Below are 7143 nucleotides of genomic sequence, written 5' to 3' on the forward strand. Positions count from 1 at the left end.
CTTGGAACAGAAAAGAAGTCCCTGACGCAGCTGCGATTTTGGACAGGGATCTCGATGGAAAGAACTGAGGGGAGGCTGGAGGTGGGGAACTTACCGCACCGTGCGCCGAAGTGGGTGGAAAGTCGGAGGTCCTGGTTCTTCCTCGAAAGAGAAGGGGAGAGGAGCGGTCCTTGCGGACTTCTAACTCCTCCCGGGGTTTGACCCCAAATGTAAGGTATTTTTCCCCACCGAAGAAGGAAGGGCATTGGCACGAAGTGTGGAATAATAAAAGCTTTATTTAGTGCAGCGCTTCCCGGCCATTGTTCCCTTGTCCCGGGGACAGAGGCCAGGAATGTTGCATGGGGTGATCCATGTGGGGGATATTCCAAGAATCTCGTCTAGGGTGGTCAAGTTAATATGACGTGGTGAAATTTCACTGGCTGATAGATGGTCGCTCTTTTCCAAGGACTTCTGGGAAGTTTCTTTTGGCATGCATGGGTGTGGGCGGTTCTAGCCAAAGTTCCTGGGTCTGGTTTCTCATGTGACCTTTCCCCATTGTCCACCGACCTTACAGTCAATGCTTGAAGCCCAAGGTCCTGGCTTGAGCAAGGGGTCACTGTCTTGGTTGGAACCCCCTGGTCAGGGCACATGTAAGAAAGCAATCAATGAACAACTAAGGTGCCACAACTATGAGCTGATGCTTCTCATCTCCCTTCCTGTCTGTTCCTCCTGGTCTCCCTCCCTCTCAAAAAAAAAAAGAAAAATTAATCACATTCAAAAGTAACCTACTGCCCTGGCCGGTTGGCTCAGCGGTAGAGCATCGGCCTGGCGTGCAGGGGACCCGGGTTCGATTCCCGGCTTCCTCTCTGTCTCTCTCTTCCCCTCCCGCAGCCAAGGCTCCAATGGAGCAAAGATGGCCCGGGCACTGGGGATGGCTCCTTGGCCTCTGCCCCAGGCGCTAGAGTGGCTCTGGTCACGGCAGAGCGACGCCCCAGAGGGGCAGAGCATCGCCCCCTGGTGGGCAGAGCGTCGCCCCTGGTGGGCGTGCCGGGTGGATCCCAGTCGGGCACATGTGGGAGTCTGTCTGACTGTCTCTCCCCGTTTCCAGCTTCAGAAAAATACCAAAAAAAAAAAAAAAAAGTAACCTACTGTTTAAATAAAGTTTATATAAATATTTTTCAAAGTCAACAGTATTTGTTAATTTTTTATTCAAGAGAAACCCATTCCTTACTCCAAATGTTCATGTTTCCTAGTTCAGGAACACAGGTCAGTTAAAAACTTGCATGGAAGTCAACCCAAAGAAATTCTTCCCATTCCAGGATCACTTTAAGACCCGACAGACAGACCAGGCTGCGCCATCGCCTGTCTCTCGTGGCACGGAGGCGGGACGAATAGCAGTTAGCTCCTGACACGTGGAATGACGAAGCAGGAGTGGACTCACAGCCGCTCGGTCCTCTCACCAGGTCCCCTCCCCCCCCCCCCCCCCGTTTGCCCATGACCACAGGGAAACAGTTCAGGGCAGAAAACCTCTGTGGGGTCACAGAAGTCACCAACAAGGCCTGACTAAAACCAGATCACTCCAAGATGGAGGGAAAACTGACCAAAGACTGACCCCCCCACTCATTACAGCATCATCACAGTGAAGACTGACACTGTCACTGGCTCTGCCCCAGCACCGTACGGAATATGTGGGTTCTTGACCTAGTGTGGGAAAGACGTGTGAGTCCAGCTGATTTTGCGAGTATGTTCATTAAAGCTGGGGACAGTGAAACAAAGGCTAAGATAGAAGGGGCAAGGGTACAGCAGCCTGCTGCTCCCCTAGTTCCAAGTCTTGTGAGGACCCTAAATTTAGAAGGCAAAATACACTCCTGAGAAGGGGCGGGTAGGCGTGCTCAAGAGTCTGTGCACTGGACCCTTGGTCTTAAGAGTTTTCCCGTTTTCTAAAGGTGGGAATTTTAGGGGAGGGTCTCAATAGAATATTCAACAGCTTTCCAGGTGTGTCCTTTAAAATGCTGATGCGTCAGAGGAGCAGAGCAGGGAGTTTGGGATGGTTCTCTGGTCAGCTTCCCTGCTTTACTTTTATCTCGGGTCTGTCAGGCTCTAGTCGGGTTTTGTTCTGTTCCCGACTTCATCCACCCTGGGCTTGGCGGTACTCTCCCTTTTCCATCTCCCTGGCCAGGGGGATTGAAGCCGCTCACTCTCCAGCTGGGGAACACAGGTATAAACCATCTGCTCCTAAGTGTCCTGGTTAGGGAAGGTAAGATCTTGATATTTATCAGCAGGCTGTTAATTGCTTGGCTTTGTTTAACTACTTTGCCTCAGGTTCCCTCATTCCATGTACCAAGGTCTTCCCCTAGCTTCTTACTATCCCGCCCTGACACCAGCAGAAAGGGGCTGGAACACCCCGTACTTCCTGAAGGGAAGGAAAGACACCCTCCCGACCAGGACGCGGTCAGAATGGGCACCACCAAACTCAGAGACTAAAAACACATGAAGTCGCCCAAACTGATCACAGGTGCAACTCGAGTGCTCCCACCTCCTGGCCTCTCCAGGGAAACAGAACCGGCTTTGGTTCTCACTCTCATTCTTGAAATCTCTGCTGCACGAGTCAAGAGCCTGGAGGCCACCTGCCGGGAAAGGTCCCAGACCCTGGAGGCCACTTGCCGGGAAAGGTCCCAGACCCTGGAGGCCACCTGCCGGGAAAGGTCCCAGACCCTGGAGGCCACCTGCCGGGAAAGGCCCCAGACCCTGGAGGCCACCTGCCGGGAAAGGTCCCAGACCCTGGAGGCCACCTGCCGGGAAAGGTCCCAGACCCTGGAGGCCACCTGACGGGAAAGGCCCCAGACCCTGGAGGCCACCTGACGGGAAAGGCCCCAGACCCTGGAGGCCACCTGACGGGAAAGGCCCCAGACCCTGGAGGCCACCTGACGGGAAAGGTCCCAGACCCTGGAGGCCACCTGACGGGAAAGGTCCCAGACCCTGGAGGCCACCTGCCGGGAAAGGTCCCAGACCCTGGAGGCCACCTGACGGGAAAGGTCCCAGACCCTGGAGGCCACCTGACGGGAAAGGTCCCAGACCCTGGAGGCCACCTGCCGGGAAAGGTCCCAGACCCTGGAGGCCACCTGCCGGGAAAAGGCCCCAGACCGGCCAGGGCAGGGCCAGCCCCAGGCGTGGAGCCTGTCGTCACAGAACCGTCATTTCTGTAGAAATCTGCACCTGCCCGCCCGTCATGGCTCAGCCACAGCACACTTACAGACAGCTGCAGTCCCGGGGGTACAGTGATCCCCCAGCAGCAGGAAATCACAGGCTCCTGGCCAGAGGCTCTGAGATTTCATTAGTTATATTCGTCACACCAGCGTCGTCCCTGATGGTGAGACGGACTGTGCTCCAGCCGCGTCAGGTGCGTAAAAAACCTGTATTTTAATACCTTAAAAATAGTATCTCATCTCTAGATCCTATGGCCTATTAAAAGATGAAATTTAGCATTTTCTCATATTTAAAAAAAATGTTTAGGGGGCAAATGTCATCAGCACATGTCCCTGCAAACAGACCTGCTCTTAGCAACTCAAGAGTAACAACAAAAGCAGCAGTAATTGTTTTAGAGTTTTTCCCCTCTAATGAGAGTTGCCAAGACACAAAGAAGCAGTGGCCCAAGGGAGCATGGATAGCAACATGCAGGCCAGGTTCTAACACTTTCAGGAACCAAGTCAAGCCGCCTAATGCTAGCTCCAGCCATTCCAGATAATTCCCAAAGAGCAAAGAACTTGATCAAGCAGCTGATAAACATAAAGCAGTAAGTCAACTTGTGTTAACCGATTATGACTAAGGAGATGGAGTCAACAGAGGCAAGAGTTAATAGATGACAAAACTAACCTAATCAAGTGAAAAACAGAATCCAAAGATAGGAATGCGACCCAGGGGCACCAGAGAACATTTCTGCAATTGACGCATCTCTTCTCTCCCCTCCCCCACCCCGCCCGGCCCCACCCGCTCTCCTCCCCAGCTATGGCAGAGGCCCGTGGAAAGATAAGGCCAACTCACCTGAGCAGTTCTGATCAGCACATCTGAACGCCTGAAGCCAACTCTACATTGGGTTTTTCAGTGACGTAAACAAGTAAATCCTTTCTTTTGGGGGAGGGAGGCTAATTAACCTCAGATTCAGTTTCCCTAGTAATTTAAAATGTTCTATTATGATTGCTACAATAAAATAAAAAGCATGCAATTTCTCTACTTAAAACTATAAAAATTTAAAGACGTTTTATGTGAATATAAAGATCAGTTGTCCCTATAAAATAGAAGCGTAACACGAGCATGCAGTCTGCTTTACCCTGATAAAATCTAGCAATTCAAACCAGGGTTTTACACTAAAAGATTTCACCTTTCCTTTCAAAACATCCTTCCAGAAAGACTTAAACGACTAACACAACAAAGGTTAAAACCGCCCTGGCCAGTGGCTCAGTTGATTAGTGTTGTCTTCACATGGCAAGGTTGCAAGTTCCATCCCTGGTCAGGGCACACACAAGACTCAACCACTGAGGCCCTGGCCGGTTGGCTCAGCGGTAGAGCGTTGGCCTGGCGTGTGGGGGAGCCGGGTTCGATTCCCGGCCAGGGCACATAGAAGCGCCCACTTGCTTCTCCACCCCACCCCCCTTCCTCTCTGTCTCTCTCTTCCCCTCCCGCAGCCAAGGCTCCATTGGAGCAAAGATGGCCCGGGCGCTGGGGATGGCTCCTTGGCCTCTGCCCCAGGCGCTAGAGTGGCTCTGGTCGCGGCAGAGCGACGCCCCGGAGGGGCAGAGCATCGCCCCTGGTGGGCGTGCCGGGTGGATCCCGGTCGGGCGCATGCAGGAGTCTGACTGTCTCTCCCCGTTTCCAGCTTCAGAAAATACAAAAAAAAAAAAAAAAAAAAAGAATCAACCACTGAGTGCACAGGTAAGTGCGACACCAAATCGCTATTTCTCTTTCTTTCTCTTCATAAAATCAGTATTTTAAAAAACTTTTAAAGGTTAAGAAACATGTTGCATTATTAAATTCATTGGGACAGTCAAGTCCTCAACTTCTTTTCTTAGAAACATAACCTGAAACTATTTTAAGTAATACCAAATATCAATTGTAATTGAAAAATAATAATAAAAAAAAACCCAATCTTCCTCTCATCTCAATGTTAATCTCTCAGTTCCCACTTGACTGAATTCTTGTTCTTGTTAAGCAAACATGCGGCTGGTTTCCTTCTGTTCCCCGCGCTCCACTCCCTTCCAGGCCGAGTCCTAAGCCTGGCAGCCTGCTCTGGGTCACAGCACTCCTCAGAGAGGACAGGACCGCAGGTGGGAGCACCAGCATGAGCAGGAAGCTGGGCCGGAATGCAAATGATCAGTCCCACTTCAGAACAACTGGATCAGCATCTCGGGATGGGATGCGGGAATTTGTCCCAACGCGTCTGGGGCACATTCAGGTTTGGAAACCACTGCTTGCTGTAGGTAGTATGTACAGAGTTATCAGGTGCTTTTTTGTTTCACACCAGAAGCCATTCTCCAGTCTCGACTGAGTGTGCCGACTTCACACTCACCCTACAGTGGGTGAGGCCAGTCTGTTTTTCGTCAGAGTTGGCCTACTTCTATGTGCTCCTCTGAAGCCTAAGGAAAAGGAGCCAGAATTGTGAAGGGCTCAGCTGACTCTTTTAAAAATACCTTTACTTTTTCTCTCTTCTGAAACCATTCAATTGTCTACACCAGTTCAAAGGATCATGCCCTCGTTTTCTCTCCAGACTTCGCGCTGAGAGCAGACCTTCCCGGGCATGGTGGAGGTGTTTCTCTCCGCCCCCGCCCCCGCAGGGGCCGGCACAGCGCTGAGTCCGCAGCGGGGCGGGGCGGGGCTCTGGCAAGCCGACAGCGGACCGAAGACCGCAGACCGGAGGCCTCCCTCAGCTCTGCCTGCGGTAGGAAGCCGGTGCCCAGTAAACGCTGTCTGAGGACACAGGTTTAAAATTCCAGAACGGAGGGGTCCCTTTCACGAGAGCTTAATAAAAGTTTATTTTCACAATACTAGAGAGGTTAAGCCCCAAACTTTACAGTTCCTCGCGTCTCTCAAGAGACTTTGTAAAAGCTTTAATATTAAAGACCAAATCATGCTTTAAAATTCTGTAGGGTATTTTTTTAAAATCTGACTTAAAATATGACAATGATAAAATGCCAACAATTAAAGTCCCGAACAAAAAACATTCAAAATAAGACTCATCATTGGGATACTGCTCTATTTTCAGAGTGGGAAAGGCTGACCAACTGCTGCTGCTAACATCAGTGCCGTGGGCAAATCACGCATTAACTGTGAAAGTGTCGCACATCCTGATACTGAGGTATAAAGCCATGTTTTGCCAACATTTTTAAATTAACCTAACAAATAATTTCTTCCACAATAGCAACTGTGGTAAAAACCCCAATAACATTAGCCAGCCTGCTGTTATGATCTACGGTCTTCTAATAAATCTAGTATACAGACATTTATAAACTATAGAGCCACATTCGTTTGTAAGCAACTAATAAATTCTGAAATGTTAGGAACAATACTATATTCTAAATAGCTTCATTTAAACTTTCCCATTTTTCTTAAATTTTTTTTCATATTCATGCTTCCCATTAACTTTTCACTAACCTCCCATTAAATCCTACATTTAAATATAAAACAACAATCTTTAGATGGGCATCAACAAAACAGCTGAGTTTTGTCAGAGCCTAAGCTACCTCAAGCTACCCTCTAAAAGACAGTTCATTCACCCTAGGCAAACAGGAAGAGTTGGAATCCAATCTTTGGCTCTCCAAGGATGACCTGTCACATACATTGGAACATCCAAAGCTCAGGCTGAAAGGCCTCAATGCCCGGGGGTCAGCTGTCACTAGTGGAACGTCCATCGGCTGAAAAAGGAGCCTGCACGCTGGGCAGCGTGGTCACCTTGCAGAAGACAGGAAGTGTGAGCTGGGACAAACCAAGTGAACAAGGTATCCGCCCTCGTCAGAGATAACCAAATGTTATTACACCTGACTAATGATCCCCTGTAAGTCACTTCGAGCTTCAACTGTGCTGACTCTGGCCACCACACGACTTGGGCTGACAGATGAGCCATTTTAATCGCTTTTCTGCAGACTGACTTCTTGTCAGCCAAAGAGCATAGTG

The 7143-nt window shown here is 50.0% G+C and overlaps 1 long non-coding RNA gene across 1 annotated transcript; it reads right to left on the bottom strand.

Moving 5' to 3' along the window:
- Nucleotides 1-257: 257 nt before the first annotated feature.
- Nucleotides 258-1250, bottom strand: LOC136379448 (uncharacterized). The gene is made up of 2 exons (XR_010746774.1): nucleotides 1125-1250; nucleotides 258-764 (listed from the first exon to the last, which is right to left on the bottom strand). It is a non-coding gene; the product is annotated as an uncharacterized lncRNA (long non-coding RNA).
- Nucleotides 1251-7143: the final 5893 nt, after the last annotated feature.

This window comes from Saccopteryx leptura, chromosome 8, assembly GCF_036850995.1.
Source record: "Saccopteryx leptura isolate mSacLep1 chromosome 8, mSacLep1_pri_phased_curated, whole genome shotgun sequence".
Taxonomy (NCBI): Eukaryota; Metazoa; Chordata; class Mammalia; order Chiroptera; family Emballonuridae; genus Saccopteryx; species Saccopteryx leptura.